The 27706-nt window shown below is 44.6% G+C and overlaps 1 protein-coding gene across 5 annotated transcripts in view; it reads right to left on the bottom strand.

Moving 5' to 3' along the window:
* The window catches only part of Dlgap2 (DLG associated protein 2), a 715977-nt gene that overhangs the window by 450171 nt on the left and 238100 nt on the right, over positions 1-27706 (bottom strand). The window contains exon 1 of one of the 5 annotated variants that reach the window (XM_060381434.1): positions 13295-13763. The exons of 3 other annotated variants lie outside the window; for them this stretch is intronic. The gene's annotated coding sequence lies outside the window, so the exon portion shown is untranslated. Of the gene's footprint in view, positions 1-13294; positions 13764-27706 lie in introns of those variants that run through there. One more of the 5 variants, XM_060381436.1, reaches the window with a different exon arrangement.

The following is a 27706-nucleotide window of genomic DNA, read 5'->3' as shown; positions in this document are numbered from 1 at the left end:
GCTTCTTCTCTGGGATTTAATTGCTGTGAGAATATTGTTACATCTCCCTCCATGGCTCCCCAATAAAAGACATAAGCTTTCCTCCATGGGTGTCCTAGACTCACTGCCTCTCAGTAGAACAAGACAATTAACCCCTAGACCTGATTTTGGTTTCCAGAGACACTGCCTTTCTATGTAGCCCAGGCTGGCTTCCAACATGCAAACCTCCAGATTCTGCCTCAATAGTGGTACGTAAAACTTGAACTAGCACTCTTAGCCCCGAAATTAAGTTTTCTAAATAAGGGACATAGGGAAATGTGCGGGTCTAAAGGGTGAAAGAAGAAAAAAAAAACCATTTGAAAACTGATTTTCCCACTTTTATTTAAAATCAAGAATATCTTTTCCAATGATGAACACACTTTACATGGAGTTTCCAATCTACGGCTTCAATGATAGCGCCCGAGAACATGCTTGTTTCCAGTGACAGGAGGATGTTTTCCTGAGCTGCACGTGAAGGCGCTGTCCAAAGCAAAGGGCAGAGGGGCTGCACAGCTCACAGTGTGAAGTGTGTGCTTGCCAGCCAAGCTCTGGTGTCACACAGAGAGAAAACAAAGGTTCCAACATGTACTTGTCTCTGGATTCCTCTTCTGATAGAACTTACAGGGGAATGGATACTCCCCCCCACCCCCGAGCTACTAGAAAAGGATTTTATATATATATATATATATATATATATGGCTAGAAATAAGAGATAGAAAAACTTCTTTGATGAGCATTTAGTCCAGAGGTCGGAGCATCCTTGCTGGACATTGTATTGCTGGCACCGTGGACGACAGTCAGTTTACAGAAAGTTCCTAGCATAATAAGCCCCCACCACAGAGGAAAGAGTCAGTAAATAATGAATAAGTAGAATGACCCAAAAGGAGGGGAAACTGTGGGCACTTCCTCTTTAAAATTCAACTTACAACGAAGCAAACATTCAGCAGCAGAATGGTGAGTAAGGGTGTGTATTAATGCAGCTGTGCCACATGCAGGAATGCGTATGCAGATCACATGGATGACTATGTTCAACACTGCCCATGATTCTATGGCATGTACGGCCTTATTATTAATCCTGTCATTATTATTTCAGAAACTACCAGGTATTCAGAAGTGCAGAAAGTTCCAATGCAATTATATGTATCATAAAAATAAACAGATAAATAAATAAGTGAGTGGAACAACCACTTATCGAAATTTTAGTTTATAGCTGGACAAGGTGGTGCACAGCTGTCATCCCAGTGCTAGGGGAGGCAGAGGCAGGTGGATCGATGTGAGTTTGAGGCCAGCCTGGGCTACAGAGCAAGTCCAGGACAGCCAAGGCTACAACAGAGAGACCCTGTCTCGAAAAAATTTTTCAGTTTGTGATCACCTAAATGAAATCTTATTTATGCATTTATTGTGGTACTGGGGTAGATCATACAATACTGTACGTGTCAGGCAAGTGCTCAGCACGACAGAGCAACCCTCACACCTTCTCACTATTTTTCTTGAGAGAGCATCACACCATACAAACTACATAGCTGGCCTTGAACTTCTGATTCCCCTGCATCTGCTTTTTGAGCACCTAGAGTTGCAGGCCTGAGCCCAGCACCTGATTTAAATTTAAATGTATTAATAGCAGACATAACACTTGAGTGTGGAGGAAATCATGCATGTGCCATTTTACATTGTTAAGCTATCTGGACAGGGATGTCTTCTCCATCTTCACATTGAGGTTTTGTTGGTATAATGTTCTTTTGGAATGTATACATCTTACCCTTGTTCATTCAAATGCTGATTTCTCTCCCCCACTATCTGGTTTCAATCTGGACATTGCATTGTGATAAGCATCACTTGTCTCAACTTTGTGTAAACATGCCAAAATAAAACAACCAGCCACAATGTTGAGCAATGGAGAGGAAGAAGCAGGAGGGAGAGGGGAGGAACAAGAGGACAGGAAGGAATGGGAGGCAGAGGAGGAGAAGAGGAGAGAGGCTGGGGAAACAGAAGCTGGGAGAGAGGTCTTGGAATGACATGGAGAGATGGACTGGACCTAAGATATCACTGAAAGCAGAAATAATGGGTAAAATATGAATGGCAGGAAACTACATGGGTTTGGAGGTTTAGGATTGAACAACTATTGCCCAGCATTGTGATCTCCGTTAATTAAATAAATCCCAGTCTCTGGGTGGTGATTCGGGTATACAGCTGGTTAAGGATTAACCACAGCTTTACTAAAAGATATAACAATAGTAAATATTAATGCCAAATACAACAAGGTTTCTAGGAGTTACAGGCAATAAATTCTTCCTCCACAGCAATATTTTGTGTAGTAAAATTTCACAACAGAAGAACCCCCCCCCCAAAAAAAAGAAAAAATGAACTGGACTACTCCCTTAGAATACTATGTTCGTGAGTTTGTCCCAGTTTCATCCTGCATAATTTGCCTCTTGAGGATTTTGAAAGAATAAAAAAAGTAAATAAATAGCATCCATGATTCATACTGTTAGGACAAGGCTGGTCAAAGCCAAGATGTATGGAATCCACCCTCTTCAGCAGTAACTGCTGCACGTTCAGCACAAAGGACAGAGCTCCGTGGTCCTGTTTCTCTCCTCTCAGAAAGCCTGCTCTACTTGAGACAGAGCACAAAGCCCCACAGGCTGCTGCTGCTTCTTAATCACCACTAGTGACTCCATGAAGCACATCCTTTACGAGAGTCCTAAAGGTAAAGTGGCTGTAGGAGCTTTAACAGGGCACTCGAGAGAGAAGAGTGCCATGGGAGAAAGCAGTACACAACAATGCTCAGGATGAGAGACAGCCTGGGGCCTGCTGTCTGCTGGACCACAAGCTGGACCCTTGTGGAAAAAGAAGATGCCAAGACATCTAATGAGGAAGCCTACACCTTGCAAAGATGCTTTTGTCCGAGTCCCAGCATGAGAGCCTGCACACCTTCACTAGTCAGTCACAGCAACGCTTCCAGACTTGGGCTCTTAGCATGCACTTCAGTCTAACCTTCATGCCAAGGCCGCGCATTCCCTCTCAGAGACTCACATACTCATCTGAAGAATCACAAGAGGAAGAACTCTGAGCTGTGGGAGACAATGGCCAAGTGTTCTTCAAGCCGCTGCCATATCATGACTGTGGCAGAATGTCTTTCATCCTGGCACCAAAACTCCACCCACAAGACTGGAGAGATGGCTGTTCTTGCAGAGGCTCTGAATTTGATTCCCAGCACCAACGTGGCAATTCATAACCATGTGTCACTCCAAGTTTCAGGGATCTGATGCCTTCTGGCCTCCGTAGGCTCTGATAACATACGGTATACAGACATACAGGCAAGCAGAACACCTATACATATTGTTATCATTATATATATGCGCGCATGTGTGTGTTTTAAAACTTAGGCATGCTCTTGCCATATCCCCCAGTGGTCGTGCTCCTCAGCGTTCACTCAGCTGAGAACGTTTTACCCAAACAAGCTGACAATGGCAGTCCACAGAAAAGCCTACACGCCGGCACCTAAACCCGCCTCATTTAGAACTGTCCAAATTTGGAAGCCACCAAGAGGCTTTTCATGGTTGCCATCTTCATTGCCGACTTGATGCTAGAGGATTTCCAAAGAGGATTAAATGTAGAGAGAAGACCTGCCACTTTAACGCAGATGGTACCCACCATGTTTTGCCCTGGGTCCTGAGCCAAAGGGAAAAGAGAGACCGCCACCTGTGTACCAGCATTCCTCTCCCTGCTCCCTAATCCACTGCGATGTGGGCAGAAGGTAGGACCACACCTTCCAGCCATGAGGGAGGCTGTGTCCTCAAAATAAATCTTCCCCACTTAAGTTTCTCCCGACAGGTATTTGATGTCAGTAAAAAGAAAAAGAACTAAGACAATTGATAAACAAATCACTGGCCTTGGAAAGCAGAACAAGCCACGGAGGCAAGAAAAGACTCATGGACCCTTTGATGCATATTGCTAACTGGAAAATGGCACTCTAAAAAGGCTATTCACCATTTTCTTCTGACAGATGACATTCTAGGTGAGGCAAAGCTACAGAGATAATTAGCGACCAGTGCTTTGAGGCTGGTCAGATGGCTCTGTGGACAAGAGTGCCTGCTTCCAAGTGAATTTAACACCCAGGATCCATACGGCAAAGAAGAGAACAAACTACAAGTTGCCCCCTGACCTCCATGCAAGTGTTGGTTAAGAAAGGGGACATGTTCTATTTCATTTACATCAGTCCTTGTCCATTCTGAGACTGTGAGCTAGTGTCGGTGTTGTCACGAGTTCTGTGCCTGTGCCGGCACCGTGACACTGTCATAAAAACAGTTAACATGTCATTGCAACAAAGGTCTTTGCACTTAGTGAGTGTCAAAACAACAACAGAATGACCATTTATTATTCATGATGTCCACAAAACTTTATAGTCCAATATAATTTGATAAAGCAAACAAGTTGACCATATTATATCCAAATTCAAAATTCTAGTATTTAGAGTAAACTGTGAAAGGAAATATAACTCAGTGTGGTGAGGTTGCTGCTGATGCAGGATTTGCTCTAGACCAGAGACCCTCAACCTTCCCAGTGCTATGACCCTTTCAGACACTCCCTCATGTTGTGGTGATGCCCCAAACCATAAAATAATTTTCAATGCTACTTCCTAACTATAATTTTGCTACTGCTGAAATTGTGATGTAAATAATCTTTGAGGTAGAGGCTTGCCACAGGGATTGTGAAGCATGGGTTGAGAACCGCTGCTCTAAAAGGTTAAAATAACACACACACACACACACACACACACGTGAAACTATAAATTACCGCAGTTCAAAACAATGGCTATGCTGTGCCTTGCTAGCCATGACTTCTCTCACTATGATTAAAGTCCCCCCTGTCAGAGGTAAACATGTGATATAAAAGTCACAGGGTTGAAGATGGAAATCTAGAGACACCACAAAGTCCCTGAAGCCCAGAGACAGGCACATTCCCTTAGAAATAACCTCAGCTGCAGCAGACCGACCACATGGGAACCTTGGAAACATAATGTTCTCAGTTTGAGACCCAGCTCTACTTGAGCTTTCCCACCCAGTGTGGCTACATCAGAAGCCCCTTGCTTAACATCAGAAGCTACAATTCTCTGCTATTCAAAGCCCACTGGAGCCAAAGGCATAGGCATTGACAGTGTACTTAATACAAACCACAGCTTTCCCAAGAGGGTGCGATAGTTAATAGATATGCCTGGTTTCACGTTACTACAAGAAAATCAAGGTCAAACTGCACTGTGGATCCATCCAGCAGTCACTGAATTCCCAGGAAAAGGAGCCAGACTTTGAGACACGCTTGGGGAAAAGTTTGCAAAGGTCCAGGCCTCTGGCGATATCTTAATGAGGGTCTGGCTTTTGTGTCTCAAAGATCTTTCTCACACCCAAGGACACCAAAGGAACAGTTCACCAAACATTTTGTTGGGCTTCCGTGAACTAATCACATATGGTAACAGGTGAAAACTTGCGCATGGCGTAGATGAAGAACAAGTGGATGGAACCTCCTGCTCCTCTCCAATGGTCCTCAAAGAAACGAAAAAGCGTGAGAAGAACATGTGCCGTGCTTCAGATTCATAACAGCATCAAATCAAGAGGCTTGAGGAGCTAGCACCCCATAGCCTCTGCAATGACGTTTTCTCACAGAGGAAGCTTACTTTTACCCACTGCACCTTTGGTTCATGTGCGCCTCGAGGGTAACAGGGGTGAGGACTAGAATGAGGGTGACCGACTAGAATGAGACAGTCTCTCAAGAAAGATTTGGTTCCAGATCTGTGCAGCATCCAGCACACACTTCTGCCCCCACCACCCAGGAGGCACTGACTGACAAAAGGGAGCACACATGTGAGACAGCACACTCACACCAAAATGTCTGCCGGCATCCAATCCCAACCCAATTCTCATGAACCATGTTGTCCTGCTTGTCTTTGGGGTTCATGTTAGAGAGGCACATTCCTGTTTTGAAGAATTCTTTCCTTGACAAAAAAAGAAGAAGAAAAAAAATAAACCCTAGGTGACGGAAGATCTTCATTTTTTTCATCTCACCTAGAGTTACACAGGCTACGTAAAATTAAAACACATACATATTCATTTCATTGACAACACGCCCACACACGGAAATATACATACTAGAAAAATTAATCCAAACTGAGCACCACGGATGGTACTGCAAACTGAGGGTGAAGAGGAACGGTGCTCACAAATGCTCACGGTTCCGTTCTAGCGACTGGAATTCCTGAGTAAATGAGGCTGACCGAAAGGGGGAAGTGACGCAAATACACGTGGGTGCGTGGAGGTCGTGCAAGAACTCTGTTCGGTTGGTGCATGCCCCGGAAGGACATCAGGGTACACTGACCAGATGTTCCCTAAATCATAGCTGAATCTCGATGCCTACTCAGGGCCTTGGGCTGCATGTGGGTAAGAATGGGCGCGCAACAGCTCTAATGACACCCAAGAACCCACCTTGAAAGTCACCAGCAGAAGGGACCCCAGGTGGGCATTCCTGCTGTATATCTTCAGGCATCCTGTGAGCTGTGTGCTGTCATCACCCACCAGGGCATGCGGCACATAGGTCTAGTTCGGTTCTGCGGACCTCTCTAAGGAGATGTGTCTATTATCAAACAAAATTGAAAACCAGAGAAGGGCACCTAGACTCTCTCCTTCTGTCCCCAAGCTGCATCAGGGCACAATGGGTTCAATGTATAAGAAATCAACACAGTGCACCCAGCTAGAGTGGGAACTGTGACCTGCTTTCCAAGCATGGGGTCTCAGCCCACGAGGCGGGCTAACATTGAGTTCCACCCACGCTGTCCCTAAAATGGTTGTCAAAGGTGTCACCTGAACATGAGCAAGAGATGTGTCCAAAGAAGGACCAAGCACCCGCGCCTGGGTCCAGGCTGTGCTCGGTGACTGTCACAGGTCTCATCGCAGAGCGATGGCAAAGGGACACAATCAGACCAGTGACAAACCTTCCAGCACTTCACAGTGGTCTCTGTGTTCACAGAAGGGCAGCTCCGTACACATACCCACTCATTCCGCACGCTAGCCAAAGGAAGGATTTCAGTGTTATCTTCCCCTGACCTGTCTCCTTGAGAAATGAAGGAAATTGTAAAACAATGGGGATGGTGACAAGAAAAATGTATGACTCAGTCTCTCTCCACCATTTTCTCCACCATTAAAAAATAAAATGAAAATTATGTCTTTCATTTGCTTTGCCTTATTTTTACTTCAGAGTACCAGTTGTCATAGTTTACTTCAGTGGCTCTCCACCTGCCTAATGGTGCATCCCTTTAACGGTGCCCTGAAGGGGTCACAGCTCACAGGGTGAGAACCTCCGGTTTCCTGGCAGGGTGGAGGGCCTTGCTTTATGAGAACTTCTTTCTCTCCTCATGGGGCCCAGATGTGGCAATAAGCATCTTTGTCCTCCCCCACATGTGCCCAGCTCGGCTCTGCTGACCCTCACCTGCCCTCCAGCCAGTTCTCTCAAAAAGCCTGCCCTAGCAAATGTGGTTTGGGGACCAATCGCTCTTCCAGAAATATCCACCTGGGCTGCATCATTCTTCCAACAACTAAAAATGTTGTCACCATGTCAGCCACAACAAATGTGTGTGTCTGAAGCAGAGAACAGAGCTATCTGTCATGCTCTGGTGGGGCAGTCCTAGGGTTTGTTTCTGTTAGCAGAACTATATTTCCATTAGGTATACCCCGTGAGTCCTTCAAGGTCTGGACCCAACCAAGGTATGAAAAGCCTGAAGCGGCATCCAGCCTGTGTGCCCTGGCACTCTGAGCTGCAAGGTCCCATTGCTCTAGACTCATTTCAAAATGGGGCTTCTTGGAGCACCATCTTTAAAGACCAACAAGGCACATTTTCAGGAGGAGCCGTGGCAGCTACTCTGCCCAGGGGTAAGGTTCTAGAGTGGGGGCAGTACTGGGAATTCTGTAGCTAGCCCTCTGGATCTCCTCTTCTTTTCTTTTTGTCCCTTTCCTTCCTTCCTTCCTTCCTTCCTTCCTTCCTTCCTTCCTTCCTTCCTTCCCTCCCTCCCTCCCTCCCTCCCTCCTTCCTTCCTTCCTTCCTTCCGTTCCTTGAACTGACAATTTTCTCTCTAGTGTTAGGGAAACATTGCACAAGAAGCAAATCCAAAAAAGCTGCCATCCAGTGATGGAGCCTCAGCTGTGACCACACAGCCATGAGAATGGTCCAGTCCGTGGAAGCGGAGCTGCTAGATGCTAGTGAGGATGTGGAACAGCAGAAACTCCTGTTCTTTGCTTTGTGAGAATACCAAAGGCTATGGTCGCCTTGGGGGATAACTCGGAAGACTCTTACAAATCTGAACATGCCCACACCACAAGCTGGTATGCCTGGCCTTCTTGGTATTTACCCAAAGAAAAGTTTGTCCACACAGCCTTTCCTGGATACTCATAACAGTTCCACTCATAACTGACCAACTGGACATCCTTTAGTGGATGAATGGCAAAGTTATATCCACCTAGACAGTAGAATATTGCTCAGTACTACAAAGAAGTGAGCTGGAGTCAGGGGAAGTTAGTAAGGGCTAAACTTGACCCAGAAGTTACATGCACCAGGCAGCCCATGTAGTCAACAAGTGGCCACAAAACTCTGTCCTCAGAATGATGGGAGAGGCCCAGCTTGGTACCTTCTACCCTGCAAATATAAAGAAAGGGAGCAATCACCCACCAAACTCAAACACAGCAAAGCTGCACTGGTCCTCCACATAAGATTCCAGAACAGCTAGATTCCAGACCAAAAAACCAGGGGGAGGTTGGGGAGGCAGAGAAAAGAAATGTGTAGGTGTTGGTAATTATTAGGTGTTATTTGGAAATGTGGCTGGGGCCCTGTGCTGGCTAGTGTTTGTCACCTGGACACAAGCTAGAGTCATTTGAGAAGAGTGAACTTTAATTGAGAAAGTGTACCCACCAGATTGGCTTGTAGGGCTTTTTTTTTTTTTTTTTCTTGATCATTGTGGGAAGTGTCATCCCTGGGCTGGTGGTCCTGATGTACAAGAAAGCCAGCTGAGAAAGCCATGAGAAATATGCCAGTAAGGAGCCTCCCTCCGTGCCCTCTGCTTCAGTTTCTGCCTTTGGGTCCCTACCTGGAGTTCCTGCCCTGACTTCCTCGGTGATGGAGTGCCCTGGGAACTGCAATGTGAAGTAAATCCTACCTTCTCAAGTTGCTTTTGGTCATGGTGTTATCACAGCAGCAGACAGATGGGCCTTGCTAAAACACACCCCACTGGGATTCGCTTCTCAGAACACCCTGTTTGTCCTCTTCCTGCTTCAGAGGAGCTGCCTGCAGAAGAGGCGCTCTCTCATCCTCAGCAGCAGAGGCCAAACCAAATACTAAGGACAACAGGTAGAGGGAGTCGGCCTTAGTAACCTGCCCTGCACCCTGACCCAGGGAACAAGCCTGGGCCTGAGCAATTGTACTTCAGGAAGACCACCTATGTGCAAAGTCACACTCTCAGGTGTAGGACTGGGACAAGGAACTCGGGAAAGGCTTAAGGAGGCCTTCACCTGCTCACAATAGTCCCAGTATTTCTTGTAGACTAACAACCACAAATGGCTTAAAAAGATACCTTGGAATTCTTAGAGTCCAAGTTACTCAGATGCATTAACATATACTACCACATTTAGTGTGTGTGTGTGTGTGTGTGTGTGTGTGTGTGTGTGTGTGTGTGTGCATGTCACAGCTCACAGAGAGAGGTCAGGTGGAGGTCAGAGGACATTTTCAAGAGTTATTGCTTTCCTTCCACCATCTGGGTCCTCGGTGTCAAACTTAGAGCTTCAGGGTTAGGGACTGGCGCCTTTTCCCACAGCCATATCATCAGCCCCAGACTATCCTACTATTTGTGGACCCCAGCAATCAGGGCTCTCTGTCTATGTTGCCACAGAACAGTTTACAAGAATGAGGGAAGCAGCAGGTGATAATCTGAGAAGGTGGTGTGTGCCTGCGAGATACTGAATCAGAAGGAAGAGCTGAGCAAGTGCTTCCCATGACCTCCTATGGAAGGCTGCACAAGCTGAGCTCTGCAGTTTTGTGATCAATACTGAGGGACAGTCTCAAGCCATGTAACTGCAACCCAGAGGCCAGTGTCCAAAGCAACTTGAATTCCAAAGCCACAAAACTAGGGGAAGGGGGAACTGTCACAAAAAAGAAACAGAGAAGCTCTTGTTGAATTGTTTCACCCTCCCTCCTTACTCAGCAGCATACTTTTAACTAACATATGCAGACAAGAAAGCAATTTCACAATAGCCATTCTTCATAAAGAAATGTTATGACTCCTTTCTCGATGCTAGTGATATGAAAAATGCTAATTTTACTACCAGTCATGAATAAAATAATGATCTAATAAGCAAATCTCAGGTAACAGCTATATCTCCATAAACAACTTCCTTATCAAAGTGTGAGCTCAAGCATCAGTGAGAGCCGAGTGCACACAGCCTGGGGAGGATAACTGTGTTGTCAGCTTCTGGATGCATAAAAGAATCGCACCATTGACATGTGGAGGTGAGATTGATTCAGAAATTTCCCACACACTGTACACTGGCTGGAAGCACACAGGGTGTAGGCGTATGGTGTTATCTCAAGACTCAGTGCCAAAAGGGCTGCCAGCACCCTTCCTAGCTGCCTTTTCCCCTCCCTCGGCAACCGTAGCCCTTCCTCGTCAGCCTTCTTTGCTCCTTTCACAGACTGTCTATGTGGGGCATCAGGATCAGGTATGTGTAAGGGGAGGTAGGGCATGTTTCTGGGGACTTGTAGAAAACTGAGAATGCAGGGAAGACCATGTTTTCTAACACAGCACAGAGGACTGCACAGCTCTGCTCCCACGGTCAGCGGCACTGAAGTCCAGTGGCCCGCATGGACTGAATCCTCAACAGAACTCAGTCTACTTCACCGCTATGCAGACCCACTCCCTGAAGTAAAAACAAAAGATAGGGCTAGGGTCGGACAGATGGCTCAGGAGCTCGACGCACTTGCCACACACACCTGACAGCCCTGAGTTTAGTGCCGGAACCTTTGCAGAAAGCTGGATTCAATGCATGCATATGTCATCCCAGCACTCTTGCACAGAACCCGAATGTGAAGACAGGCAAACATGTCAGAAGCTCATAGGCCGGCCAGCCTGGAAACCCCTGTGCACCGGCGGAGACAAGACAGACTCTGCCTTGGCAAGGTGAAAGGCAAGGATTCAGTCCCAGAAGTTATTCTCTGACCTGCACACACACACACAGGAGCACCACTATGCACAAGCACACCATAAAGCAAACTTCAGAAACAAAGCTGTATTTTATTTAAGCAAGAATGACACTACTCTAGAAAACAAGAACTATGCATATTTTAAAGTCACATCTGATAGAATGAGAACTAAAGTTTGTCCAGGAAACACACAGAGGCCACCAGCAGCAGCACAGCTTGGCTGTGAAATGTCTGTCAGCTGTCTTGTCAAAGACCTGCATGCACACCCCGTGGTCATCTCCACCCAGGAGCACTGTTACAATGCAGCACTTCACTTCTGCTGTTCCACCTCTTTCTTTAGATATCCCGAAGTGATTACATTTAAAACAAAACAGTAGCACGCATTCCTTAAAGACACTCAGTGCCGAATAAATGCTGCATCTAAACTCAGGGCAAGGGGCAGTGGCCTGCTTCTCTGGCAGATGTCTAACCATGCTGTGATCTAAGCATCTCTCTATGCTACTCCCAACAGCAACCTCTGGCTCTGGGCCACAAATCCAGCGGAAGGCTGGGTCATCTACACGGTTCTGAGACGCCACATGACATCCTGAGAGCTCTCTCAGGTTAGGGGCAGGGGTGATAGGTGGCTGTGGGTAATAAAATACTTGTTGCTCAACAAGGCAGATTCAAAAGGTAAAGTCCAACTGACTGGTCCTAGTGTGTGAACACACTTAAAGCTACAAAATCTCCCTTGGACACTGAGCTCCCGAAAGATGACAGACCTGAGCTCTGGGGAAGAGATTATGAATGGAGCAGTCGTTATCCACCTGGAAACGCAGAAGCCAATGGCAGCTTCTCTCTGGACATGCTCAGTCCTTTGCAGAGTGTAAACCCTCCCTGTGAAAACTCAGCCATTTAGAACGGGATTCGTACAGCCAGATGTGGAGCCAACAACAAGTCTCCTCAGTGACGTACCGGAAAGGGGCCAGATGTGGCGGTTCTATTCAGAGAATTCTTTTTCCAAGGAAGAGCGAAAACAAAACGAAACATGTCAACGGAGCAGAGTGAGGACGAAGCATGTGGGGATAGACTACACCAGGCACACCTCACTCTCATCCTTGCGGCTCACTCACGCAAGGCTGGCGACCAGCCACATCAGCTGGACCAGCTACACAGTTCCTCACTGCAAGGGAAAAAAATCCAGTCTCTCGGAGCTCGCTGTCAGACTGTGCACTCCAAAGCATGCTTCCTCCAGAGCCTCGGCAATTCCATGACACTTGCACACCATCCCCTCCCACAAAGCAGAGGAGGGCTACTTGGTGTAAGCGCTAAATTAGTGCTTTGCAAGGGGCTTTGGCTATAAAGACAGGGCACAGACAGCACTTCCCAGCAGGCATCCATCCCAGTGCCTCTCTTCCCTTTCATCCTATTCAATGCAGCTGGGAAGAGCTCAGAACCCTTTACTGCACTCAACAACACAAAGGAAGCCCTCTGCGCAGGCTTCTCTCTCTTGCTAGCCTCTGAAGCACAGGTTTAATGACCTATGGTCCCTGGATTTACTCATTCCCAGGGGACCACGGAACCCACAGCCCAGTTGCCACATCTTTGCTAAAATAAAAGGAGAGCCAGCCAAAACAGTGCTTGCATTACAGACTGATCCGGTATTTGGCAATTTTCAGAATGATGGTTAATTGGAAGCAGAACTTGTCTTTCTATAATGACAATACCATAGTCCTGGACTGCTGTTCAAGACCATCTCCTCCAAGTCCCCCAGGGCCGGGAAGATGCTCCCTGGATTGCAGTGATGCTAGTCTCCTGGCTGTCACTACTGTCTATCAAGACATGAGTATTCCACTTATGAAAGCAGTGCAACCTAGGACTATGAAACAGGGCAATGAAAGGAAGGGGAGGAAAAAAAAAAGCATGCTGCAAAGTACAGAGAGGTAAGCAGCTGTCAGGTTAGCTGGTCGAGTGCTGATCAGTTAAGTATCATTTCTCGGAGGCCACAGAACTAGGAAAGTATACATCCAAGACACAGAAAGTAAGAAATGAGTCATCCTTGACTTACCGAAGCAAGACTCCCGCTACAGGGTTTGCAGCATCCGAATGCAAAGCGCAGGCAGCTCCTCAGAGGATGGGAAGCTGTGCACACAGGGGCACTTCAACCTCGCTGCAAAGGAGGGAGGAGGCTGGGGTGACCAAGTGAGTGGCCACGGCTCCAGTGAGCCTCAGCCTGGACTAGGCAGACACAGTACTCTGCAAAACAGGCACACTGCAGCACGGTGGCAGGCATAGGATCGCTATGCATGTCCCATATATTCAAGCGTAATAGAAAACATGGATCTGGAGTGGATTCCATGTGGATATGGGGGCTTCCTGGCACCAAGCAGAAAAGGCAAGCTCTCTGCTCGTAACAAAATTAGCCATGGAGATGGACGCCTTGATTAGAGCGCAGTGTTATCCCCTGGGATGGCAATTACCGCGAGCAGGTGCTCTGTCTCCTGCTCTTTCAGATAAATGCCTATAATCTCATTTCACAAACGATCCCTATTTAGACAGGAGCCACCTATTGTGATGATATCATTTGCTCTAGTAGCCATAAATGGGCAACTTCCTACGGAGCGTCACGGAGCTGACGACACAGGTCTTCATAAAAGTGAGTGGGCAGGGTGCTCAAGGAGCACCGTCCACATGAGCAGCTCATGCTGAAGATTCCGTGCTCCCTGGCATCTGAGAAGTTGCAGGGGAAGAGGAAAGCCCTCCACTCTATTCTTTCAGTATGCTGACAGAGATAAGCGCCAACTCTTGGCAGGGGGAGGAAGCATGAGGGCAGGTCAGAGACCTGCCTCTTTTAAACCTGCCTCAACTAGAGGTGCCCTGATCGAAAATAACTTTTTTTTTTTATTTAAAGTGATGGTCTGGGACTTTGATTATTGCTTTTCTTTGAAGTACAGACATTCCACCCCAGGAGGCAGACAGTATACATGGGACTCCTAATGGAGAGATGGGTGTGATATGGTAACGATGATGATAGCAAATGTGGCTGATAGATGGCCAAATCACTATGCCTAAAACCCCACTTTTAGCAAAGTAACTTTCTCTAAAAGCACATCAGAATAACCAAAGAGCTTAGATTTATTAGGGTCTTGAATTTCTCTACTATCAAATCTAGAGACAGAGTGGCTGGTGAAGAGCAAGTATAAGAGAATGGCTTCTGAGCCTGGCCACTGCACACACACTGCAGGAATTCAGGAACACTGCCCTAGTCAAACCTCCCTGGACCTCCCTGAACTATTCCAGCAGCCCCAACAACTCACCTGGAAAAGGCAGGGGTCTTGCCAGACAACTTACTCTTCCTAGGACTGGCTTTATGCAGGACATACGATGTTTCGAGCAGATTAGAGCAGCATGCTCCTGAGAAGTGCTTTGTGGCTCAAGGATTTAAGCTGTAGAGTTGTAGTGTGCTGCGAATGGTCTGAGTGAAATTGCTTTTGGAACTCAATGAAAGCTGTGTTGAGATCACTCGGTGCAGAGGTGTGTCCGCAGATTATAAAACCCTGCTTTCATATTCAAGATAAAAACAATAAAGTAATCCAGACCGCCTTCAGTCTGCCTCCCCAGCACACCGCTGGAAGGAATGCCTGACACCAAACACCTCTTTCAGGAAAGCAGGCTGCGCGCTATAGAAAGTGCTGATGTTTCTTAGCAAGGATGTTGCCTTGACCACTGGAGTAGGTTGAACACCTTTCCTCTGCAATTCTATGTCTACTTGAATCCTCAGAATGTGATATTATTTGGAAATAGGTCTTTGTAGTCATAATTATGGACCTTGAGATGAGATCACTCTATAATTAGGGAGGACCAATGACAGGCATCCCAGAACACTGACACCAATGTGGAGACAGGCAAACTGACTAGACTGATGAGTCTAAAGCCAAAGAATGCCAGCATCTCCAGTAACCACCGGGTTCTATAAAGAGGCATGGAATAGATCCTGTAGAACAAATCACCCCCCACCCAGCCTGCCCCTTAAGTTCAGAGTCTGACCTCTAGAGTCAAGAGAGAATTAGTACCTACTATCTTGGTCACCAGCCTGTGGTGCTATTCCCTCCCAATCACTCTTCAGTCCACTTCTAGCTCTGAAGAACTTTATGATGATATTACAGAGAAAATATTCAAGCAAGACTCAGATCTGAGATCCTGCCCTTCCTGTCATGGCTCCATGCTGTCTTCTAGTTCAGTGAAGACCACAAGACTAGAGACTCCAGTCATTAAAACAACTGACTTAAAGTCTAAGGAAAATGATAGTTAATGCTATGATTCCCCCATCATCCTTTGAAACCTTCCTACTAATGGAGAACCTTTCTGCCTTGGGGAGTTACTTTCTCCTGGTGTTTTATCATTGCCCAGAATCCACAGGTAATAGATCCATCCACTACAGTTTTCTACAGGTGGGTGGGACCCCAGATAATACTAAAATGGGAGGATAGGGCCTCGGATAATGATAAAATGTGAGAATGGGACCTGAAGTTGTAATAAAATAGAGGGTGAGGCCTGAAATAAAAGCTTGCAAAGGAGAGTGGAGTCTTGGTTAAGGATGACAATGAAGAGTGGGCCTTGGGGTAACAACAGGTAAAGAGGAGGGTGTGGTCTGAGGTTGATGGAACAGGAGGGTGGGTGGAGTAAGGACGACACTCTATGATGGGATTTGGGTGAGGAAATAGGATGTAGCATTGCTGGCTTCACATTCAGCATGTGGTGGGGACAGAGGATAGAAAAGATCAGAGCAAATCTGCTAAGTGCACCAGTGAGAAGAGGAACATCTAACTAGAAGGAAAAGGAGCATCCAACTGTGGGGAAGAGGAGCATCCAACCAGGGAGAAGAGAAACAGCAAACCAAGAAGAAGAGGAACATCCAACCAGGAGAAAGGGGAACATCCAACCAGGAGGAAGAGGAGCATCCAACCAGGAGGAAGGAGAACTCCTGTACTAAGGGCTTCCCAGGACCATGTGGTTTGCTCATCTGCCTCCTGATAGTCTAGAGGATAGTATTATTTACATCTTATTCCACAGAGGAAGAAACCAAAGCACAGCTGAGCCATTGGATCAGAAGTGGCTCTGGAACTAATATGTTCCTGTCCAAGACACAGTCCAATCTCACACAGAAGAGAGAGACCAGAGTGACCAGCAGCACCCCAGCCTGGTAAACAACTGGGTTATCCTAGAGAGAAAGATTTAGGAAGCCATTGGAACCATAATGGCTTGAGGCAGCTGACATATGCAGAACCAACAAGACACAGCTGAGAAGTGCGCTACTGCTGGGGTTGGGTTCCTGTAAGACAAAGCCAGGTGTGCATGAACTCACTAATGGAGAGTTGGTTGGGAGTTCTAAGACGTCTGTGCCTTGTCCCTGTAACTGGAGCTCAACCCACATCTTCTCAGACAGACATTCTGTGTCTCACTCGACACCTAGTCCAGCTATAACCATGAAATAATAAATATTTGCCAGATACTTTCCATGCCTTTGGGTGGCAGATTTTCACTGTCTCTCTTGAGGCAGACATAAGAGCGTGTCTCTGTCAGGGATACTGACAGGGCTGTTAGGGAGTCTGCACAGAGCATATCAGGTATGTGTCTTGATTTCTAAAGCAGTAGTCAGATATATGCTTAAGTATCACCAAGGAGAGGCTGGGATTTTAGCTGTATCTCTGAGACGTGACTCAAAACACCTACAGTACGGACAAGTTCGTCAATGTACAGTTAGTTAAGCAGCTAACATGGCTGATGGCTGTGAGATTGAATGTCAGTTAGCTTTAAGAAGCCAGTATGACCACCCAAGGAGATTTCCTTTTTGTCCTTTGCCGGCCTGACTCTCATTGCTAAAATACCTCCAGATTGTTGAAACCTCACCCAAGGCTGATTTGGAAACCATTATTCATGGCGGCAAAAAGCTATTCCATAGATGTATTCCATAGATGGATCCCATTACTCAGAGGGAGTTCTGGAGCTGGAGGTCAGTGATGCCTCAGACCCTAATGTAGACTGCTCTGGCATTGGGATCAGGGCAGGGTTCATCAAGAATGCAGCCACTTCTCACATCTCAGCCCAGGGGATAACATCCTCGTAAAGCACCCAAGCTAATTGCTTATTCCCAGGAGGAAAGGCAAAATGCAAAAACAACCCCCATGGCTGGTAAATTAGGTCAACCACCCCAGTGCAGGGCAATACACATTTGGAAACTGAACGAGGATATGAAACATCTAGCTGTAGAACCACTGAGTTCCCTGAAGCTTGCTATCAACAGACTTTTCACAACCACAGAATCACACAGAACCACAAGGAAAGGAAAGCATGTGCTCATGTTTTATGTAACCGCTGGTGTCTGGTTCCTAATCCAGAATGAAGGATTTACAAGCTGGTAAACAAGAGAGTCGAATGTCAACACCTTTCTTATTTCTGTAGCCTTAAGCATCAATGTCTCAACAAGTACTTTGTTTTCCTACATTAAATTAAAGATTAGCTGCCTTTTGTTTTTTTGGGTTTTTTTTGGCAACACATTTTTCCCTCTCCCGTTGGTATCAATGAACATACTCACAATTTTCAAAGATGAAAGGCCACAAGCTGCTTGCAAATAAATCTCTCTTGGAGCAAATCGCCCCCAAGGATCTGGTTTGCCTGATCCCTGTTTACACTACCAGAAAGCCAACACTGATTCTCAGAATGGAGATTCCTGGTCCTCTCTCAGAAACAGATATGAGAAATCAAGAGAGAGCACAACCAGCAAATTAAGAACAATAAATCAACTACACAGTTTTCAGGGCAAAACCATTTAGATCTGTGAGCGGTGTGTGTGGGGGTAATCAATTAAAATTTATCTCCTGTTTACATACAATAAACAGAATAATGAATAACATTGTGGTGAACTTGGAAATGCATGCAGCATTTGAATATTTGGTTAACGTAAGTTTCATATATGCCAAATTTACCTGTGATTTAGCTGTGAGTGAGTGCATTTTAATTTATTCATGTTTTGTGATCACCTATGATAATAGCAATGGCTAATGGCTAGTTCAATTTATCTTAACTTCATGCATGTATAATGAGGACTCAGTGTCCTAGTGTCAAAATTGTTCTCAAATTAAGGACTTTCACAGGTACTAAGCATAAAATTTCACAAAGATAGCTCCACAGCTCCGGTGCAGTTTCCTACAGTAAAACAAGTCTCCTAGGATGGGAGTCGTCAACCTGACAGTGTGGACCCAAAAGCTATTAGGGTTACCAAGGATATGTCCCTTCAGTTTCTTCAAGGGTAGCTGCGGTTGTAGCTCAGAGAAAATGAAAGCAGAAGGTTTAGACTTCAGCATTTATTTATTGAGCTGATAGTTCAATGTGCTTGACAATTCAGGAGCATATTCACATTAACCCAGCTTCTCTGGCATGGGCAGGCAGAATTCTACTACAAGAGGGGCTCTTGTATCAGAGCTCTGTGGGGGAAAATGTCTCTTATGGACCAACTGTCTTACAAGAACAAACTTAATACCCACCTTGCCCTGCCCAGAAGGTACAGACGACGGCACAGTGGGAGTGGGATTCCTCAGGTACACTGGCAGAGCCCCAACCCACTTTGACCTGGATTCAACCTACAGGGCACATGATCTGAAAGTCAGGTCTAAAGGCCTGTTGGTTTGGGAGAATACAAACCTTCTCTAAAATAACCAAAAGAAAAGAAGAATGACTCCCTGAATTATAGATTCAAATACTGAAAGCCCTAAAATTCACACCAAAACATAAATGAATAAACTAAGAAAGAGTGAAAATAAATAATGCAAGTAACATAAAACATACCAGAGCAAACACATAACCTAACCACCTGTACAGAAAAGACAAGGAACTGAAAAGTGGAAAAGCACACTTGTAAAATCACAGACACTGTGAGAGACATGGTCAAGACAGAACACCTGAGGCACAGCATCAAAAACTGTAACTGGAAAAGACACGAACAGGTTTTTACCTGCTAGATTTATAACTGCTTGTGTTCTCTAGTGTTATTCAGAATTACCTTGGGCACATATACAGCAGGGAGATACCCCTAGTAGGATAGTCATTCCTAGAAGAGCCTGAATTTGGAGGTACCAACAAACATGACTCCCCCTCCCCAAGGGCATGTATTTTCTGCATTTCACATCACCGCAGAGCCTGCCATGATAACCACATGGATAACCAATGTCTTTCCAAACATTCTCTTATACCACCAAATTGTTGTTCCAGTCATCTGAAGACCCAAAACACCAGGAAAGCATTGAATGGTTCCAAATGACTGTCCTGAGTTAAGGTGAAAACATAAATCGGTTTGCCAATTTGACAAGTTGAAGATGAAATTCTTAATGAACCTGTCTCTACTATGTGCTCTAAAATGCATCTTGTGGTTAAAAAACACATGCTGTGACCATCTGATTTTTACTAAAATGTCTAATGCATGGGGTACAGTGCTTGGGGAAGATTGATGCATGCAAAGATCTGAAATGTTCATCCTAACACTAGTAACATTTTCTGTGCATGTCCTCAGCATTCTTGCTCTAGGGGGAAACTATATTTAATTTTGCATGTGCAATTATTGTTCAGTGAAGAGAAAACTATTTTTATGTGTTACTGGCTAAGAAGGCTGTTATTATTTTGTTCTGGTACTTTTTCTAAAGCAAATAAAAGCATTAATGAAAACATTTGATAATAAAAAGTCTAGGTAAATTATGCTTTTCCTTTACTACTTGGTTACATGGAAGTAGCTCACACTCGGCACCTAGAAAAGTTTTTTAAACTTTACCAATGCGGTAGCAGAACAACAAAACTGCAAACACCATAAATCCAAATATTCTTGATGGTTTTTGTTTCTGCTGAGGATAGAGCTTTTTCACATAAATTGAGCTTTCAACCATTACCTAATCATTTCAGCACAAAAGAGGGAGATAGGAATGACAAGTGCTATGTATGTTTTTATTTAATTATATATTGATAAAGAAATCCATAGACACACAAAACCTTACAGAACTATAACATATTGTCATAACTATAATCCTAACACAACTCCTTTAATACAGATTTTAAAGCAGTGAAACTTTCTAAAAATCACTGGGTGTGAACACATGACTCAGACATTCATGCATATGTTTGAGTGTGTGGATATATTTAATATGCATCTACGCGAGCCCAGAAAACAAAATGTGCATCATTGAGGCAGTTTTCCAAGAAACAGTGACACTCATTCTGGGCTACACTTTCAGCACTTTGAATGTGGACAGCTCTAACCAGTAATTAATGTTATGTGAACAGGAGAGTGAGCAAGAGTCAGGGCAAGTTTTCTGATGAACTTACCAAAAGTAAAATTCAGAGAGACACAGAGAGAGAGAGAGAGAGAGAGAGAGAGAGAGAGAGAAGGAAAGAAAGAAACAAAGAAAGAAAGAAGAAAGGAAGGAAGGAAGGAAGGAAGGAAGGAAGGAAGGAAGGAAGGAAGGAAGGAAAGAAGGAATCAAACAAACTTCCACTTCCCTTCTTTTGAAAAACATAAACCCAACAGCATTAGTCCTAAAAGTAATTGTGATTATAAGAGAAATGAAATATTAAAGTTTGGGTTCTTAAATATTATAATTTTTTTGCTGCTTACTATCCTGCTATAGCTACTTGCTTTGTTGCTATGGCAACATGCTGCTAGCATCCAACATTTGAGGCAGTGAGACCATGCTTCTTTACAATTACATCCAGGAAATATATTGTTTCTTGATACCATACACAGTCACCAAATTTCTATGGCTATCAAGTCTCTGCTTAGCGATTTTCCAAGACAAAAACTATTCTTGAGTCCTTCTTTCCATAGGTTACATAAAGATTTTCCACTTTCTGTATCTTAAAATGCAACCCTCAAAGACTTGAGGCTGCAAGCAGAACAAGGCTTAATGGACCCCCTCCGCCTTCCAGATTTTCCATCTGGGGAGCTTCCTTCTAAATTCATGATTCTCTAACTTTGAGCATAAAGGAAATACTTTATTGCCTGTTACCCCAAACTTCAATTCACAGCAATTTAGTGAAGAAAGCATTTACATATAAGAAACCCAAGGGAATCAAACACTAACAATTTGTCCAGTCTGCAATGAGACACAGTTTCAGATACAACCCAATATATCAGGCTGCATGGCATCCATTTTCATCATGATTCATTCAAGCAAGCCCAAATTAGAAAGCACACAGTATCACTTTACCACAGAAAAATTGAACATTTTCTTGTTTGTAAATATATATACATATTAACTGAAGTGTAGCTATGCACATCAATTATCTTTACAATGATACAAAATGTTAAGAAACAGGTTAATTAGGACCAGACTTAAACTGATCTTGGTAGATTTGCTTATTTGTTTAACCTGCTCATTGCTTTTTTTTTTTTAATCTACAGGTGCTTGGGGAAAGAAAATGAGTTTGAACATTTCAATGGTGCATTAATTGTAACTAGTCCCTACTTCCTGACAGATTCTGCTATTGTTCGGTGTGTTTTAAGTTCTTTCAGAAGTCTTACAACCTCTGGAACAAGCCTTATAGCACATTTATAAACAAGCCCACACCTTGAGAAGCTGCCCTGTGATTTCCTAGGTAAATTATTTAGATTGTCAGGTCAGCCACAAAAGGCCAGGAAATGCCCGTGCCATCTTCTCTCCTGCATTCATCCTTCAAGTCTCTGTCAGATTGTCTCCTCTGCCTTGATCCTATGATGTCAGTCACAGTGAACTCTTCTATACAATGCCTACAATGTAAAATTTACTCTAAACATCACTGTCCTTCCTTTCCCCATTTCCTTTCCTAAATGGAAAGGATGCCTGCCTTTCGTTAAAATTACCTATAACGTTGTTTCTCTCTCATTGTGTTCTAGGTTGGGGGTTGCAGGTCATTTAACTGTGAATATTGATGGCATTTGGTGTGGTCCCTTGTGAAAAATAAGTCTCAGCTTTGGAAGAAAGAAAAAAGAAACAACTGAGTAAGGTAAGGAAAGGGACAGAGAAAAAAATTCTGTGGTAGTCGTGTAGCTATTAAGAGGGACTTGACTGCAGAGGCCACCCAAAGCCAACAGGGCAGCAGTACCCCAGTTAGGCTTGGGGTGGGCTGAGTTCTCCTTCCTCTGGCATGAAAGTAAGAACCCAGCAGCAGAAGCCTGGCCCCACAGAGGTCCAGAATCCACAGATTCCCTACTGTCGGACCTCACCTCTCTTCACAGGTTGTCCATAACAGACACTACGTGGAAACAAGAGAAAACACAAGCTCATCTCATCCCACCATGCCTATGCAGTCAAAGTCCTGACAGTGAGCAGGCCCCGACACAGAAATTGCCAAACCACTATCTTCTTTGTTCTATGAAATAAACATACATATGGATTTGTGCATCAGCGTGTGTGTGTGTGTGTGTGTGTGTGTGTATGTTCATGTGTCTATTTGCAGGTCTGAACTCATATATGCACTTGTCTTTGTTCATGAATGTAACAGTGGATTCATGTGTGCATTTTCATGTTCACGGTCACCTTTCTATGTGCACATGGCTCTTCAATATGTGGGTTCATGTTCACATATATGGCCTTATTTATATGCATATATCTACCTTCATGTGAGCTCTAGGTCAGTCTTTATGCATATACATACCTATTTTTTTTATACAATCATGTGTGCGTGTTCAGTGTTCATATGTATATGTGCCTAATAAACACATGTATAGTATGTGTCTCTATGTTCATGCACATGTCTACATTCATGTAGACTCTGCCAGTGTTTGTGCATGCATGTGCCTATGTTTACATGCATGCCTGCTTGCATTCACACATTTGTTCATGCTCATATGTCTATGTCCATTCATGTGTGCATTTATGTGTCTATGTCTATAACCTTGCCTGTACCTGCATTCACACGGGTTATGTCAGTGTTCATGCATGTATGGGTCTGTGTGCAGGTATATGCACTCATGTGTGTCCATGTTCATGTATGTGTCTCTGTTTATATGTATATTGGTCAAGGTTCTCTAGAGTCACAGAACTTATAGAATGAATATATGTTACATATATATATATATATATATGAATTTATTGGAATGACTTATAGGCTGCAGTCCAACTAACCCAACAATGGGCAGCTGTGAATGGAGAGTTCAAGAATCTAGCAGTTTCTCAGTGCCAGGAGGCTGGGTGTTTCAACTTCGTCTTCTGTATAAGCTGAGGTCCTGTAGAAGTTAGCTCCAGTGGACATCCTGGCAAAGTGAATGCAAGCAGGTGAAGAACAAACAGCCCCTTCCTTCTTCTATTGTCCTTATACGAGCCTCCAGCAGAAAGTATGGCCCAGATTAAAAATGTGCCTCAACATTGAAGCAGGACATTCTCCCCAAGCATGGTTGGCTACCATAAAAAGCTAAAATGTTACGCTCAGGATGCGAGGCTAAGCACTTCACTCAGGGTCAGCCGCTTTGGACCCAGAGAAGAGCATGTCTGATTGCATGCGGGTTGATGCCCCAGGTCCCGCCTCTGAGAAAAAGGTATCGGACGGGTCTCATGCTCTTTGGGTGGATGACACCTAAATGAACATCGGTACAAAGTCCCAATTTATTTCTAATATCAGAGATCAGACCTCTACTCTTGCCTGATGCATCTAAAACAAAAAGGGGGAACTGTAGAGAGCTGCGGAATGCTATGCCTTAAAGATGGAGTTGGTTTCCGCCTTCCACCTTCCCGATGGTGAGTGCTCTCTGTCACGAACAACTCCGCATTTGGCTAAGGCTGAGGATCTGGCTTGCTTCCATATATGTGGACCTATCTGCATTGCCCACGTGGCACGCCTGGGTTGGCTACCCAGAGGCTATCTAAGCTGTGGGCTGGCTTTCCCCAGGGTCCGAGGATTGTTCAAGGTTCCTGAATAAACTGCAGTGAAAAAAAAAATGTGCCTCAAGATCTGGATCAAAAACCTGTGCCTTTGCTCCACTTGGACTTGAGTTTTGTGCAGGGTGATAAATATGGATCTATTTGCATTTTTCTACATGAAGGCATCCTGTGAGACCAGCACCATTTGTTGAAGATGCTGTCCTTTTTTCCATTGTATACTTTTGGCTCCTTTGTCAAAAATCAGGTGTGCATAGGTGTGTGAGTTTATTTATGGGTCTTTGATTCCATACCATTGTTCAACCAGCCTATTTTTATGCCAGTACCATGCAGTTTTTATTACTATTGCTCTGTAGTACAGCCTGAGGTCGGGTATGGAGATACCTCCAGAATGAAATACTACTCAGCCATTAAAAACAAGGAAATCATACAATTTGCAGGCGAAAGGGTGGACCTCGAAAAGACCATCCTGAGTGAGGTAACACTGGCCCAGGAAGACACGCACGGTACACAGCCACTTAGAAGCAGATGTTACTCATACAGTGCAGGGTACACATACTATGCACAGACCCCGAGAAGCCAAATGCACTGGACATCCTAGGCTTCACGTGGGTCCCCTAGTTAGGGGTCTGGGGGTATCTCTGACATGGACTATGTTGCCTACTTTTTTTATCACTTTCCCCTGATGGGACTTCCCTACCAGGCCATAGGGGAGGAAGAAGAACCCAGTCCTCATGTCAATAGATGAGCTGGGGTGTCTGGGTAGGAGGCTCCCCTATTCTGAAGAATAGGAGAGAGGGGATGAAGGAGGGAGGGAGGAAGGGTGAGACTGGGAGGAAAGAAGGGAGGGGCCTATGACTAAGATGTAAATTGAATTTATATGTACATACATACACACACATATGTCTACACTCATGTGTGTGCCTGAGTCTGTTTGTTTCTTATTCTGAAATTAAATCTAGCAAAGTACCTCTTGTGTTTATTTTGTAGTGGTAGAATATATAACAAGGAAGTATTTTCTTTTTCTGCATAGCTGATCTTTATAAACTAAAGAATATTTATATAACCAGGAAAAAACCTTACAAATTCAATTTTTACAAAGGAGGAAAAGAAGCCTAAGTTTTATCTCTGTGAGGCGCTGTGAATAGTGTTTACAAAGAGACATTCAAGCAGCCTTAGCTGACCAGCAACTCAAGTATATTGAGGTGCCTCATTTGAGGGAAACTTATGGAGCAAACCCTGGAAGAAAATGCCTGGAAGAAGTGTCCTATACCTTTAAAGATATTAAAGCTGCAGAGACACTTTCATTTTCAACACTTACCTTTTTAATACCTCTCACAATCACAATTCATCAGAAACTGCATTGCCTGGGTGTTTTAACAGATGAGAACTATAAAGATCTGTGTGGTAAAAGCAAGAAGCGAACTAGTCTGTACATGCAAGGCACCTCATTCACCATCTTCTAAAAGGATATGATGACATCCTCCAAACCTCCACCCTAACGACACTCTTAAGTACACCTCATGAGAATGCAGCCCACTATGAGAAGTAGTTTGTCAGCAATAAACATTGGACTTATCAGTTTGGATATTCTATAAGTCACCACACTTCCTGAAACTCAGCTCCAATTGTGGCTCCAACAGAAGAATCATAGCTATTTTCCTACCCTTTAGTCTGCTCTTGTAGTTTTAAATATAGTTGTGAAATCACTTAGTCATATTTATAGGCACACTGAATTTTAAAGTCACAGAGTCCCCTGGAGAATATCTAACAAGTTCCTTATTTTATACAGAAAAGGAGAGACACACGAGAGGAAAGAATTTATTACCAGATCTCCCATCATGGTGGCATAACTGTGGGCACAGTGGAGCTGCCTGGTGTCCCATCCAGACTCAGGGTTATGCGATTTCCTGTTCCTTCTAGGCAGCACCTGGTACCCAACTGAAAGCACTGGGCTGTGCTTGTTGTATCCAAGTGCAGGCATGTAAGTCAGCCTGGGTGCACCGCTGTGTCCCAACAGCTACAGTCATCCTAGGTACAGAGGCAGGATGGGGAAGATCTCAGCAGCCTCCCCAGAGATGAGAGCAACTTCAGAGACTTTGTCGACGTTCTGTTGACACCACTGACACAGTCGCAAGCAGCAAGACCACAGGAGCCATCACTAGATAAAAAGGAACAGAGGCTCTGCAGGTGGAGCCAGTATGATTGCTCTCCTCCGTCGCTCTCTTGCACAGTCTCCAGGAGCTTCGGATACAGAGATAAAAACTTCACGGGCCCAAAGTCAAAAGAGAATGTGTATGCAATCCATATGCTCCTCATACTCTCCCCACTTCAACTGCAGAGTTGTTTCACGCTTCAGGGTGAGGATCTTAGACCACAGAAGAGGAACAACTTTCTCAAAGTCAGTTTCTGACTGAAATTACACCCATGCAGCCTGGTCTGACCCTGTATACCATCAAGTCAGAGTGTCACAATCTGTCCCCACATGCCCACATGGCCTAAGATTTTCAAGAACAGAAGAAAAACCAAATTGGGATAAAAACCGAGATCTAAAAATAAGATCCCAAAGCTGACCTGTTTCAAGTACTTACACCTCACAAAAGTCAAGCAGCCAAACACGATCCCCCAAAGGGCTGTGTGAAGGGCGGGGCCTTGGAAAGTGGTGGGGTTGTGAGACTACAACCCTTGTGGATGGACAGAATGCTTCTTCATCCTTTCCACCTCATGAGGAAATAAAAAAAAAGCCATCGTCACGAACAAGGAAGCAGCCCCTGGAGACACTGGACCTGCTGGTACCCTGACCTAAGACTTCCGGCCTCCAGAACTGTGAAAAACAAATGTGTGCTTTTTATATAGATACCCTGTCTGTGGAACTTCACCCCAGCATCCTGAGTGAACTAAGACAGATGTCAAGGCAACTCAATGGGAAGAGAGTGGTCTTTTCAACAAGCAATTCCGGGACAACTAGAAAAGCATGTGAGGAAAAACTGCATTCCAACCTCACATCATAACTCAATCCAAAACAAAATAAACAAGCAAACAAAAAACCCTTAGGCTTAGGTGTAAGAGCTGTAGAAGTCAGAACACAGCACAAGAGCTGCCCCTTGTGGAGAGAGGTTAAACAGAGAGTTCTCAGACATGGCACTCCAGGCACTGAGGACAGAAAGCAAGCACAAGTGAGGCAGACTGAGTTCTGCAAAAACACCATCAAGAGAGAAAAAGGGAAACCCACAACACGGGAAAAAATAAAATCCTATAAATAATAAGAAACTTATATACATAATTATAAGTAGTTAAAACTCAGTAACAACAGATGACTATTTTCAAATGGACAAAAGTTTGAAGTCATTTCTCCAGAGACGAGAGAGCCAGTCTCTAAAAAGCATGTGAGAAGACAGTCAACATAAACAGACATCACAGAGATGCAAGCTAAAGCAACAGTAAGGTACCTCACTCTCTCTAGGGGCCCGTAAGACAAAAGACACTAACCAACACTGTTAGGCTAGAAAGAAATCCAGCTCCATCCACGACCAATAAGAATAAACATGGCGCAGCTGCCATGAAAAGAAACCCTGCGGACTGAA

This window comes from Meriones unguiculatus, chromosome 4, assembly GCF_030254825.1.
Source record: "Meriones unguiculatus strain TT.TT164.6M chromosome 4, Bangor_MerUng_6.1, whole genome shotgun sequence".
NCBI lineage: Eukaryota > Metazoa > Chordata > Mammalia > Rodentia > Muridae > Meriones > Meriones unguiculatus.
Note: the sequence above shows the minus strand (reverse complement) of the source record. Positions and strands in the feature narration are given on the sequence as shown.